Raw genomic sequence first — 15,227 nt, 5'->3', positions numbered from 1 at the left:
ATGACGGAGCGATCACTAGTAAACAAACCGGCGTCATGTGATGACGCCGGTTCCTCCCTCTCCTCTCTGTACCGAACGGTACAGTGTGAGAGAGCGGGAGAGAGCTGCTGCTGCTGCGGGCTGGATCTGTGACACATGCAGTCACAGATCCAGCCATCGATCCCTCCCTGTGCAATACTCTGCAGTACCAGCCATACTCTGCAATGCCCCCACACTCTGCAATGCCCCCACACTCTGCAATGCCCCCACACTCTGCAATACCCCAAAATACTCTGCAATGCCCCCACACTCTGCAATGCCCCCACACTGTGCAAAACCCCAAAATACTCTGCAATACCCCAAAATACTCTGCAATGCCCGCAATACTCCGCAATGCCCCCAATACTCCGCAATGCCCCGCAATACTCCGCAATACTCCGCAATGCCCCACAATACCCCGCAATACTCCGCAATGCCCCACAATACCCCGCAATACCCCGCAATACTCCGCAATACCCCGCAATACTCCGCAATACCCCACAATACCCCACAATACTCCGCAATACCCCACAATACTCCGCAATACCCTGCAACGTCGTCTATGGGGATTTTTAAGTAGCGAAGTTTGGCGCCATTCCACGAGCGTGTGCAATTTTGAAGGGTGACATGTTGGGTATCTATTTACTCGGCGTAACTTCATCTTTCACATTTATGCAAAAAAATGAAGAAAAAATACTAAATTTGCCAAATGTTATAACAGAAACAAAGAAAAAATATTTTTTTTTACAGAATTTTCAGTCTTTTTTCTTTTATAGCGCAAAAAATAAAAAACCCAACGGTGATTAAATACCACCAAAAGAAAGCTCTATTTGTGTGAAAAAAAGGACGAAAATTTCATTTGGGTACAGTGTTGTATGACTGAGTAATTGTCATTCAAATTGTGAGAGCACCGAAAGCTGAAAATTGGTCTGGTTATTAAGTGGGTTTACGTGCCTAGTGGTCAAGTGGTTAAGAGTGCTCCAAATCTCATCTTGTTACCTGTATAGAAGACACCTGGGAGCCAGAAATCTTGCTTATAGGGGATCAAATACTTAATTCACTCAACAAAAAGGAAATCAATTTATAACTTTTTGAAATGGATTTTCATGGATATTTTTGTCGTTGTTCTGTCCCTCACTATTAACCTCCTTGGTGGTATACCCGAGTGCGGCTCAGGGTGAAATTTCGGTACCATTAGCGGTAACCCGGAGCAACACTCGGGATAGCTTCGCAGGATCCTGGAAGAAGTTACTTACTTTGTCCCCGCGATGTACTCCTGCTGTGTCCGGCAGCCGGATCCTCTGCCCGATGCTCTGTGTTCCGGGTTCTGTTCCCTGTGAGCGTTGCAACGCATAGGGGCGGAACCCGGCAACAATTTAAAAATGTATAAAATAACACGCACTCAATACATTGTAATCTTATTGGATTACATTACTGTATCAAATTATTTGATTTGATTCAGTTTGTCCCAAGTGCTTTGTCCAGTGCCCTGCCTGCAATTTTACTGTTCTGTCTGCCTGGAAACTGGAGAACATTCATGGCATCCAAAAAGCGTGCCTCTACATCAAAAACGGTTTATGACCTGCTTAAAAATAGTAATACAGAATTACTTGTAGAATTTAGTGATAGTGATTCTTGGGGAAATTCATCATCAGACACAAAGTGATTTCAGTAACAATCCTGCAACTGAGCTCAGTGATGTGCGGACTTGGTGCTCTATTGACTGCGGTACAGATCACGCAGGGCCCCCAAGATTCCCATTTACTGGAGCACCTGGTATGAAAGTGGACGTTGAAGATGACAACCCCTTGGCATACCTACAAATATTTCTGACCAATGAGGTTATTGAAAAAATAGTTACGGAGACAAAATGGTACCAAGAGCAACAAGCTACTACGCATCAGATATTTTCAAGAAGTAGAAAGTGGGAACCAGTGACATTTGGAAATTTCTGGGCCTACTAATACTTCATGGAGTGGTGGGGAAACCCCTGCAGAAGTGGTATTGGACAGCGAATAAATTACTTGCCACTCCCTTCTTTCGCATGGTCATGTTAGAGTATAAATTGTTCTTGATGGTGAAACATTTGCACTTAAAAAACAATGAAGAATTTGATGAAACTACTCATCCAGCACCAGAACTCAAGAAAATTTGGGAAGTATATCATATGATTCTGAAGAATTTTGTACAGAGCTATATGCCAGATAGAGATATTGGCATGATGAAAGTCTAATGGCCAACAAGGGAAGGCTCAGCTGGATACAATACATGGCATCAAAGAGAGCATGATTTGGTGTAAAATCCTTCATGCTATTCAAATCATCAACTGGCTACATTCGATTAGCATATACACTTGGAAAGGAACAAAATTTAACCCAAAATACTGCAACTATGGAATCTCCCGTTCTTTCACTGATTGAGCCATTGCTAAATCAGGGTGATTGCGTAACTACTGACAACTTTTACACATCTTCTGAACTTTTTGAGTTTTTTCTGCAGAATAAAATGGATGCCTATGGAACCGTCAACCCGGAACGCCTGACTGGTCGTCACTTCATGGACCACATGCCACCAACTGAGAAAAAGTCAGCACCTATAAGGATGTGTGTGGTTTGTTGCTCAAAGCGAGATGACAGTGGAATGAAAATCCGAAAGGAAACCAGGTTCAATTGTCCTGATTGTGACATCAGACTTTGTGCAGTCCCATGTTTCAAAAAATTTCCTACCCGGGATGTTTACTCAACTAATATTAGTAATATTGCACCCTTGTTCGAACAAATGTCAGTGTATTTGATTTGATTACAGTATATTATTGAATAGAATGTATTATTATATTATTTGTTACTATTTATAGTTATTTATTATATTTTTAAATTTATAATTTATGATTTTGTGTTTCAAACTTTATCATACACGGGATGTCTTGTTTGGTCAGATTTAAGTGAGTTATTCCTAAGAATTACAGGCCTACAATATAAAACGCCAAATTTCCATGCAAAACAATGTACCGCTTTCAGCATCAAAAATCAGACATACCGGTAATCATGGGAGGTTGAAAAAAATCTACCATTAAAATTATAGACTGATAATTTCTTTGTCAGTGGGCAAACGTACAAAATCCAAATGGGATTAACTACCTTTTTCCCTCACTGTATATCTGTCATAATGTAATAGTATGGGATGCATAATAGCACATTAAGAACTTGCTGGGGTCGTTTTATCTATCACTTGCAGAATTAAGCGATAGCGATTTGTGGGGAAATTCGTCATCAAACACTGAAAGTAATGACAGCGACAATTCTGCAACTGAGCAAATTTCAGTGTATTTGATTACATAGTTACATAGTTAGTCAGGTTGAAAAAAGACACAAGTCCATCCAGTTCAACCACAAAAAATAAAAAAACAAAATAAAAAACACAGTAAAATCCTGTACACCCAACTCCATTCCCACAGTTGATCCAGAGGAAGGCAAAAAACCCCAGCAGAGCATGATCCAATTTGCTACAGCAGGGGAAAAAATTCCTTCCTGATCCCCCGAGAGGCAATCGGATTTACCCTGGATCAACTTTACCTACAAATCTTAATACTCAAGTTATATTCTGTACATTTAGGAAAGAATCCAGGCCTTTCTTAAAGCAATCTACTGAGCTGGCCACAACCACCTCTGGAGGGAGTCTGTTCCACATTTTCACAGCTCTTACTGTGAAGAAATCTTTCCGTATTTGGAGGTGAAATCTCTTTTCCTCTAGACGTAAAGAGTGCACCCTTGTCCTCAGTGTTGACCGTAAAGTGAATAACTCAACACCAAGTTCACTGTATGGACCTCTTATATATTTGTACATGTTGATCATATCCCCCCTTATTCTCCTCTTCTCAAGAGTGAATAAATTCAGTTCCTCTAATCTTTCCTCATAGCTGAGCTCCTCCATGCCTCTTATCAGTTTGGTTGCCCTTCTCTGCACTTTCTCCAGTTCTCCAATGTCCTTTTTGAGAACTGGTGCCCAAAACTGAACTGCATATTCCAGATGAGGTCTTACTAATGATTTGTACAGGGGCAAAATTATATCTCTGTCTCTGGAGTCCATACCTCTCTTAATACAAGAAAGGACTTTGCTCGCTTTGGAAACCGCAGCTTGGCATTGCATGCCATTATTGAGCTTATGATCAACTAAAACCCCCAGATCCTTCTCCACTACAGATCCCCCCAGTTGTACTCCCCCTAGTATGTATGATGCATGCATATTCTTAGCCCCCAAGTGCATAACTTTACATTTATCTACATTAAACCTCATCTGCCACTTAGTCGCCCAATTAGACAGAGCATTGAGGTCGGCTTGTAAATTGGAGACATCCTGCAAGGACGTTATTCCACTGCATAGCTTGGTGTCATCTGCAAAGACAGAAATGTTACATTATTGAATAATTTTTATTATAATTAAATTATTATTTGTTATAATTATTTATTATAGGGCTGTTACTGATTAAAATTTTCGTGTTCGATTAATCGTTTTTTTTTTTTAATCGATTAATTATAACGCACATACAGATCCAACTACTTTTAACTGATCTCCCTGCATTTCAACTCTGCATTAGTCAGTGGTAAATGTGGTATACACTATATATAATCACCCGACACTAATTAGCTTCCACAATCCATGACTTAACTTCACAGTTCACACAAATACGTTTTAAATTCAAATTGTAGCACTAACGCAAGTCATTTTTTCTTATTAAACTTTAAGAAAAACGTAGAAAGTTAGTTTAACTTTAATTATAAAACTTATCTAGTATATTGACTGTCAGTCACTTTATAGTAGGCAAGTAGGCATCACTTTAGCCAGTCACGCAGACATACCAGAGTGTTTACATTTTCTGGAAGCAGACACGATCGCATTTTATTGACAATATACCCTGAAGAACTGAACAGTCTTTCGCACGGAACAGATGTTGCCGATACACAAAGAATTGTCTGCACAAAACTGCTAAGGACAGGAAAACGATGGTTATTTTTGCCCCCTTGCCCTGATGGATCCTGATGCATCCTCCTGCTCCACAGATGCAAAAGTACCTCAATCCAATGGGTGCAGTTTGCTCGCATCCAGCAGGGTAAGTCTCACTATCCAGGCTGTCCGGTGACGTCAAGAATTTTTATCGATCAAAAGAATTTTTATCGATCAAAAAAATTCAAGATTAATCGAGGAATTAATCTTTAATTTCCCCAGCCCTAATTTATTATATTATAATTTATGATTTTGTGTTTCTTCAAACTTTATCATACCCGGGATGTCTACTAGACTCTAGTTTGGACAGATTTAAGTGAGTTATTCCTAGGAATTGCAGGCCTACAATATAAAACACCAAATTTCCATGCAAAACAATTGTATTGCTTTCAGCACCAAAAATCTGAAAGAATCATACCGCCAGGGAGGTTAAAGAAACTTTAAAAAAAATAATAATGTTTTCTTATATTTAATATATGCAAAAAAATACTGGGTGATCCTGCCAAAAATCTTGTGAGTCTGATCACTTTCTGTGCTCTCTGACTGTGCTGCACTGTTATCAGTTAGCAATGATCAGTTCCCTGTGGACTACAGAACACCTCCCCTGTGGTATGGATAAGGTTGAAAACCTTTTTAAATGTGTTACATTTAAAGTTGCCTGACTACTGAGCCAAGTGCTTGTATAATCTGTATGCTGATGCATTGCCCCCCTATATGAAAGTTATTATTAATTTATTTGTTTCTAGCAATATCACTGAGCATTTATCAATAAAATGCGCCTAGGTAAAGTTTTACAGTTGAAAAGGGCTAAACCGTGCTGCACAGACATGTGGCCAGAAGAACCATGGTCATCCCAGGTCATCTTGAGCCCCATGGGAGGAGGGGAGGTAGAGGAATTACCTTGATCTTGGCACAGAAGTCCTATGAGAAAGGGAAATGTCAAGGATAGATTTAATCCACTTTAGTTTGCAAATGTCATTAAAAATCATGTCATTGACAATTTAATAAACCAGATACCAATTTCAATTACTTGATAGCATCTGCAACCTTTGTAAGAGTACAAAAAAGAGCCCATAGATTTGTAAGGCATATCTGCTGCTTGCTATCAGGATAAATACAATGTGACCACGTGTCTTCAGGACCTATAAATCCCGGCTACACCAAATCAGCAAAGCTGTGGCCAGACTGGGACATCAATCCTACGGAGCTGTCTGACACTAAAAATCGTTACGTTGCGGGCAGTGCGCACCTCCCCAGCCTCTTCCTGGCATTTTTTATGGGCAAATCAAAGAGATTAAACTTCAGTCTAATGAAACGTCCATTGGTCATAGAGAATGGCATTGTTTATAGGAGTAGTGCGCTGTAAAATATACACAACAGCTTTTTTTTTTTTATCAAACACTCAAAGAAAATAGGGCAATATTTTAAGATGTTATTTTTATGGGAGTTTATGGGAACTTTGTCTGCTAAGGAGAACTCTGGTCAAGTCCAAAATGAGTAAACTTTTAGTGGGAGATTTATTAAAACTGGAGCACTCAGTATCTGGTGCAGTTGTGCATGGTAACAAATCGGCTTCTAACTTCAGCTTATTCAATTAAGCTTTGACAATAAAACCTGGAAGCTGATGCTGCAGAGCTGCTCCAATTTTAGTAAATCCCCCCCTTAGAATTACATGATACAATTTTTCATCTAAATATGGGATAAGCCAATGTCATTAGTCATGTGCATTTTTAATTCTTGATGATATGCTTTGTGTATTTCTTCCAGATCCTTGTAGTAATCCAGGTTAAGGCTGGGTTTACACCATTGCGAATTGGATGTGGTTCTCCCCATCCAATTCGCAATAGCAGGAGATTTTGACCGCCTCTCTATGGAGCTGGTTCACATATCTCGGCTGCGGGGCTCCGGTGAGAATTTGCACAGGAGGCCTGTACGTCTTTTGGTCTGTTTCAAGTCAGAATTCAGCCAAAAATTTGCGTTAAAATCAGACATGAAACAGTAAATGGGGACGCAGCTGACCCCTGCAGGGAGCCGCATGAGGCCTCGTACACACGGCCGAGGAACTCGACGTGCCAAACACATCGAGTTCCTCGGCCAGTTCAGCACTGAAGCCGCCGAGGAGCTCGGCGGGACGAGAGCTCCCATAGAACAACGAGGAAATAGAGAACATGTTCTCTATTTCCTCGCCGAGCTCCTCGTCGGCTTCCTCGGCCGAAAGTGTACACACGGCCGGGTTTCTCGGCAGAATTCAGCCAGAAACTCGGTCGGAAGCTGAATTCTGCCGAGGAAACTGGTCGTGTGTACGGGGCCTTAGTAGTGGGTGTGAACCCAGCCTAAAAGTTTCCCACTGTGTAATAAAGACTGGGCTCCGCTGTTTTCTTTCCTTGGATAGGGACATGATTAGATGATGAAAGTCAGCAGAATTTCTGCTTATTTACTAAGCTCTGGATCAACTGCTTTGCAAAGTGCACAGTCTATTTGCCTTTATTAAATCAACCCCACCATGCTTAAAGTAAGCAAGTAGTTTCATTTATTGAGCAGATTGTACATGTTTACCATACGCCTGATCTTCAGTCACACATTTACATTTTTCATGCTGTGTGATGCTATAATTAGCAGCCAAACTAATTAATAATTGACTATACTGTAGTATGTTTCTTTTTAGGTGGGCATTATCTTTCCTTCTAATTGCAGAATGGAAATGCATTCATGTTCCACAAATTTATACACGCATGCATTCATATACTGTACTAATAAATGTATCAATACCTGTATTTCGTTTTTCACAAGGTTGCAGTGTGTTGATTTATTTTTATATGGTTGCAATAAATAGGTTTTGGTTGCAATGTGTTTATTTTTATATATCATTTTATATTTATATTATGTTTACACATGTATATGAAATAGTAATACACATAAAAATGGAGGGGGGGGGGACAGAACTCCAGACAAATACCTTAATAGTTTAATGATATAATTTCTCGATTTTAATTACTATAAATATAGATGTTATAATTCTCATGTAAATGTTTTTTCCCCCCCTAAAAATTCCCATAATCCTTCAGACCCCAGAAATCAGGCAAGGATAGGAGTATCAGCTTTGGTATCCGAATAGGATGACAGGAAGAAGGGGCATTCTAGCCCCCTTTTTCTTCATGGGAGAGCGACGGGGGGGCAGTTTCAGGTCTCCCCTGGGGGGTTTTCTTTCTAGGTCTCCTGTGAGGGTATTTTAGTTCTTGGCCTTTTGGTGACCTTTCCTGGGGTCTGAGTAGAAAGCCCGGGAAAGGTCAGTTCAAACTGGCTCACTTGGCCTTTAGGTGACCTCTCCTGGGGCATTTTGGCGGCCTTCTTGGCCTTTGGGTGACCTTTCCTGGGTTCTGGATAGAAAGCCCGGGAAAGGTCAGTTAAAACCGGTCAGAACCAGCGAGTTTTCAGCCCGTTTTGGGCTATTTAAAGCAGGTTCCGTCAGCCCAGGCTCATTCGCCTCAGAAGACTTAGGAGCTGTGGTGTTCTTCCCCCCCCCCCCACACCCCCCCCCTTTTTTTATTTTATTACATATCTTTGTCGCGGTTGTTTCTTATGTGGTGGTGTCACCTTTGCCTTTATAAAAAAAAAAATTTCAACAGCAAAGGGGGACTAGCTTGGTATTTCATATTTATTTACTTTATATATGAAGAAAATATGATTATTTAATAGTTTGGTACAATTGTTCTAGCTGGGTAGTGTGTTGGCAGCCTGAGCCGTAGTGGCTAGGTTAGCTTTAATGCTTATTTTCATGCTTATTTATTCTTGTATTTTTGTTGATATTATTTATCACAATATTTTGAAACCAATATTAAATAACCGTGGCCTTTAACATCCAACAATAGTCTGCTGTCTTTTATTTATTTATTTATTTATTAAAGTATCCAGTCTGCTGTCCCATAACCAGTATCAGGTAAAGACTGTGGTAAAGGGGTGGGGGGACTTGCGTTGTCAGCAGTGAACAAGGCCTTACAGTAAAAATCCTGAAAACCAGGTTGCATGCTTGATGTTTAATTTGCTTTTATAAATGTGAAATGGATCTAGTAGTAGACATAGGCATGAACAAATAATAGGGTATGAGGAGTTCCCAATCTTCCCTAGAGCACCATATTGTAAAGATGGAATTGTCTGCATGGTGGATTCTTAAGACCCGGAAGAATTCTCCTGATTCATAGTCAGGAACAACATATTTTTGGGCTACCAGAAGCCAAATCATCACCAAGAGTAGGTGACCATGTGGGCTGTGTATGTCTCAGGCCTCGTACACACGACCGAGTTTCTCGGCAAAAACCATCAAGAAACTTGCTGGGAGATATTTTTTTGCCGAGGAAACCGGTCGTGTGTACATTTTCGACGAGGAAACTGACGAGAAACTCGACGAGCCAAAAAGAGAGCAAGTTCTCTATTTCCTCGACGGGAATGGAGAAACTTGCCTTGTCGAGTTCCTCGACAGCCTAACAAGGAACTTGACGAGGAAAACGATGTGTGTCGTGTGTATGAGGCTTTATTGTTTTTCTTGGGACCATGGCAAATGTTCCCTTCTTATTTCCTTTTCCCCTTTTGCTCTACTTTGTTACAATGTCAAAATGTAAACTAAATAAAGATTATAAAAAAATAAATAAAAAAAAAGTAAATCTTGCAGATCATCGGTGAAGTAAATTTCAATCATTTCCCTCATTCCTATGGTACTTTTGTATTTCTAAATTCAATTACTAAGTATTGGATGTGGGGGATCTGTAACGGCAGAGGCATTAGTCATACCACTAATCAGTACATTTCCAAATAACAGTTTACATTTTTACACTATGCTGCTTGTTTCTGTTTACCATGTACCCCCTGCAGGTGGTGACAAACATTAATTAAGATCTCTGTAAACAGATAGCGCAGATTATCGCTTAAACATAGTGACACAAATATAAGTACCGCGTACAACATCTAATTACTGTTGTGTTAGTCGGGGGATCTATTGCTATTTTGTTTCAGCCATCACCATTTTGCGTCCTAATAATACTATTTCTGGTGATTTTTTGCAATGTGAGCTGAGTTGTGATTGATAGGTAGAGGATCCAAAAGCCCAGTGTTATTACATCTCCTCCATCTTCCCTGTGTAGGTTGGGCTCATCTGCCTCCAGATCACTTAGGCCATTAACAGTGTGTGCTGGTCATATCAAGTTACAAATGGCTAAGACCTTAGGGGCTTTATAACATTACCATCACTGCTCTTAGTTGGCTGGTAACTTCAGATCAGCATCAAGCAGCATAGCCTTCAAAGTTAACTATGACAGCACTGTATCCCATTACATTTCAAATATCGATGCACAAAGCCCTTGAATGTGGAAAATTCCTTTTTGTGTATCAGTCTCAGGACACCTGTGTCTTACTATCATGACCCAGTAGGGACATCACCTATTTAGTCTACTGTATAGGGAAAGATACACACATAGGCTTGTAACATTTTTTTACAGTTAGATGAAATTATAAAAAAAAAAATGAAAATGTCAATTCAATTGAAAAATTGCAAATTAAATGAAATTAATGTGATCATATATTTTAAACAAAAAGAGACTGACTTGAAAAAGATTTCCCTAGATATATTTGAACTGCAGTGGGTATCTTGTAGAATGTTTTAGGGTATTACTATGAAGCCTCGTACACACGACTGAGGAACTCGATGGGCGAAACACATCGTTTTCCTCGTCAAGTGCCTTGTTAGGCTGTCGAGAAACTCGACAAGGCAAGTTTCTCCATTCCCGTTGAGGAAAAAGAAGACATGCTCTCTTTTTGGCTCGACGGGAACCTCGACAGTTTCCTCGTCGAAAAATGTACACACGACCGGTTTCCTCTGCAAAAAAAAAATCCCAGCAAGTTTCTTGCTGGTTTTTGCCGAGAAACTCGGTCGTGTGTACGAGGCCTGACAGTTCAAGTCTTTATGTATTTAGGGGTCATCATAAAATATATTTTGTATGCAATCATGTGTACATTTTTAAATATTTTTAATATTAATTTTAGTAGAAGTACAAGATACAGTACAAACACAATTGGGCAGCCTATACAACAAAACACTGCTGACAAAAATAAAAATCATGCATAAATGTAACAATCAAAAGATATAACAAATTCAGGATAAAAAATAAATTACAATGTGTGTTTTTATTTGATTTATGGTAGCTATGTGACAGATTGTAAAATTATTAAAGTTTCCAATACATTTTTGAGAACTCTTTACATATACAGATACGTGAAATAACTTCATAAAAAACAATGCAGCTGTATTAAAAGAAAAAAGCAATCAGTCAAATATTTATTGTACACAATCTAATTTGACCAGTGTACAATTCTGCATAAAATCAATGGGAATCTTCATGCGATTGTGTAACCTGACCGTCTTAGAAATGCACCTCTTATTATTTATGTTATTATTGTATTTTACATTTTAAAGAGTTAGGCCCCTTTGACACGGGGCGGATCAGTAATGACCTACCCCGTGAACCTCCGCTTGCTCAGCGGGGATCGCTCCGTTGATCCCCGCTGAGCCGGCGGATGACAGAGCGGTCCCTGCACACTGTGCAGGGACCGCCCTGTCTTTTCACCGCTCTCCCCTATGGGGGGATCGGATGAACGCGGACCGTCTGTCCGTGTTCACCTGATCCGATCCTCCAGACGGATGGAAAAGTAGGTTTTTCCTCCATCACACTTTGGCGGTTAGGAGCGGATCGGATGTCAGCGGGCATGTCACCGCTGACATCCGCGGCTCCATAGAGGAGCACAGAGCACCTGTTCAGGTCCCCTAAAAAACTGTCAGGCGGACCTGAACGGGCGCTCCGTGTGAAAGAGCCCTAACTCAACTTTTGTTGAGAAAAAAAAACATACCCCTCTGGGTGATCGGTGTACATTGCAATTTTTTTTTAACAAACTTTGTTGCAGATTCCTATCTTTTGTTGTCCTCAAGGAATCCCTGTGTGTTTGTCTGTGTCCATGTGCCTAGTGAATCTAATGGTAGTGGTTTCATAATTATCAATCAGCTGCTGCACCTGCAGGGCTCTAATGAGAAAAATTGCAGGGCCTGCATCCCTTTAGACGTGATTTCCTATTGGGAGTATCTCACCAAAAATGAAATTTTTGTTGCGGGGAATGCCTGAAATCTGACTTGTATATTAGTGTGGACTTCTGGGAAAATCAGTGAGCCAATCACACAAGTAATTGTATATGCTATATATTTTTGTTGCTATTTTCCCCCCACGAAAGTGGAGATACCCTTTAAGTGCAGTGCCAATATTTAAACATTTAGAAAACTAACAAGCAACTATTGGCATCTGGCTACTATAATTTTGATGATCAGCAGGACATCAAATGTCTTTGAAAGTCTTTACTTATATTTCAGTTTTCTTGTAAGTTACTTACATAATCACTTACATGATGTTATCATACTCAATACTAAAAATGTATTATTTTTCTATTAAACCAAGCCTTCATCTCAGTTGCTGAAAAAACAGACTGATTTCTCCCGTCCTAAGGACAGGAGAACCAGCCTGTAAATTCCGAGAGTAGTGACTGCAAGCTAAGACGAGTTTCAGTCTATGACACTCTTTCACAGTCCAGCCACTCTCCTCACATACGAGCAGGGAGGAATACAGCTCCTCCTCCTCCTTCCAGTCCCGCCCACACTATCCCGGCATGCTGTATCTGAAGAGAGGGGATGTGTGGGCGGGAAATATGAAAATCTGCAGCATTCCTGGCTGTTTGTGAATGCCTGAGATTCTAGCCTGGACCGTGGGTAAGTGTGTGCACTGCAGACTGCAGTACACTGTAATTTCTGAACTGCATTATCTCCATCCCTTCTCTCCCCCATCTGTCTCCCTCCCCCTCTCCTGTTCTTTCAAGACATTCACAATTTACTTTCACTTTCAGTTAGGCAGGTAATATATGGTGCAAATTTCTTTCCTGCATCCACAGATGGCAGGAAAGAAACTTGCATGATTCCCCCCATAAACACAGACAGTGCTGACAGGGGAATATCCCTCCTGCCCAGCAATTGTATTCTACAGACAAACAGTGATTATCACTAGTGACTATACAGCAACCACTAGTGATAATCATAAGAGAATCTGCTCATTAATGGTTCAAATCTCAGCCAGTTCCTGCTGAACCAGCTGAGATTTAAACCGTCTATGGCTGGTCTTAGCTCTTAGGCAGCCCATACATTGATCACTTTTTTTCATTCAACTATTAGGTTGAATGAAAAAAAAAGAAAAATAAATGATCCCATTCCCCCATCTACACATTATAGGTGGATGGGGGAATCCTCCCAGTGTGGACCAGTGGTGGAACAACCAGAGTCGCTGTCCTGTCCCGGCTATTCACAGCGCTGGTCTCTGTCCCCATGGCAGCGGCGGCAGCACATAGGAACCCAGTGCTGGTTACTTTATGGGGCTGATGTACAGGAGGGCCAGCACAATTTGTTGTTAGAGATGGGCTGGCCATGTTCAAAATTCCACATGCCAGGAAGCAGACACTGCACTGCGTTAATCACTAGGGATGAGCCGAACACCCCCCTGTTCGGTTCGCACCAGAGCTTGCGAACACACCAAATGTTCGTGTGAACTTTAGAACCCGATTAAAGTCTATGGGACTCGAACGTTTGAAATCTAAAGTGCTAATTTTAAAGGCTAATATGCAAGTTATTGTCCTAAAAAGTGTTTGGGGACCTGGGTCCTGCCCCAGGGGACATGTATCAATGCAAAAAAAAGTTTTAAAAACGGCTGTTTTTTCAGGAGCAGTGATTTTAATAATGCTAAAAGTGAAACAATAAAAGTGAAATATTCCTTTAAATTTCGTACCTAGGGGGGGGTGTAAAGTTAGCATGTGAAATATCGCATGTTTCCCGTACTTAGAACTGTCTCTGCACAAAGTGTCATTTCTGAAAGAAAAAAATACTTTTAAAACTGACTTGCGGCTATAATGAATTGTCGGCTCTGGCAATTCAGAGCGAATTCATTCATAAAAAAAAATAGAGTGGGGGTCCCCCCAAATTCAATTACCAGGCCCTTCAGGTCTGGAATGGATATTAAGGGGAACCCCGCCGTCAATTAAAAAAAAATGACGTGGGGTTCCCCCCAAATATCCATTCCAGACCCTTCAGGTCTGGTGTGGATTTTAAGGGGAACTCCAACCCAAATAAAAAAAAATGGCGTGGAGTTCCCCCAAAAATCCACACCAGACCCCTTATCCAAGCACGTTAACCTGGCTGGCCGCAGAAAAAAGGGGGGACAGAGTGCGGCCCCCCCTCTCCTGAACCATACCAGGCCACATGCCCTCAACATGGGGAGGATGTCCCCATGTTGATGGGGACAAGGGCCTCATCCCCACAACTCTTGCCCGGTGGTTGTGGGGGTCTGCGGGCGGGGGGCTTATCAGAATCTGGAAGACCCATTTAACAAAGGGGACCCCCAGATCCTGCCCCCCCCTATGTGAATTGGTAATGGGGTACATTGTACCCCTACCATTTCACGAAGGAAGTGTAAATAGTTGGAAAAAAGAGACACACACACCGTAGAAAAAAGTCCTTTATTAAAAAGAAAAAAATCCAGTGGTGGTAATCCACTCATCCTGGCTCCCTGCTCCAACGTTGTCTGTATCCAGCGACGGGTGATCTCCTCTCTGGTCCAGCGATGAGAAGATCTTCCGGCATCCAGAGCTCCAGAGCACAGCATCAGAGGCCGCCTCTCTCCGCCGGACACAGCCCAGCAAAATGACGCGGCTGGATCTTTGACATTTCTTATATAGGGGAGGCGGGGCCACCTGTCACGTGACCCTGCACCCTCTGATGCACCCTCTGCTACGTCACTGGGAAAACCCAGTCTTCCCCCTTGCGTCAGAGGGTTGAGGGGTCACGTGACGGGTGGCCCCGCCTCCCCTATATAAGAAATGTCAAAGCTCCAGCCGCGTCATTCCGCTGTGCTGTGTCCGGCGGAGAGAGGCGGCCTCCGATGCTGTGCTCTGGAGCTCTGGATGCCGGGAGATCTTCTCATCGCTGGACCAGAGAGGAGATCACCCGTCGCTGGATACAGACAACGTTGGAGCAGGGAGCCGGGACGAGTGGATTACCACCGCTGGATTTTTTTTTTTTTATTAATAAAGGACTTTTTTCTACTGTGTGTGTGTGTGTTTTCCAACTATTTACACTT

This window comes from Rana temporaria, chromosome 2 (assembly GCF_905171775.1).
Source record: "Rana temporaria chromosome 2, aRanTem1.1, whole genome shotgun sequence".
NCBI classification, from domain to species: domain Eukaryota; kingdom Metazoa; phylum Chordata; class Amphibia; order Anura; family Ranidae; genus Rana; species Rana temporaria.
This window is presented reverse-complemented; position numbering follows the sequence as displayed.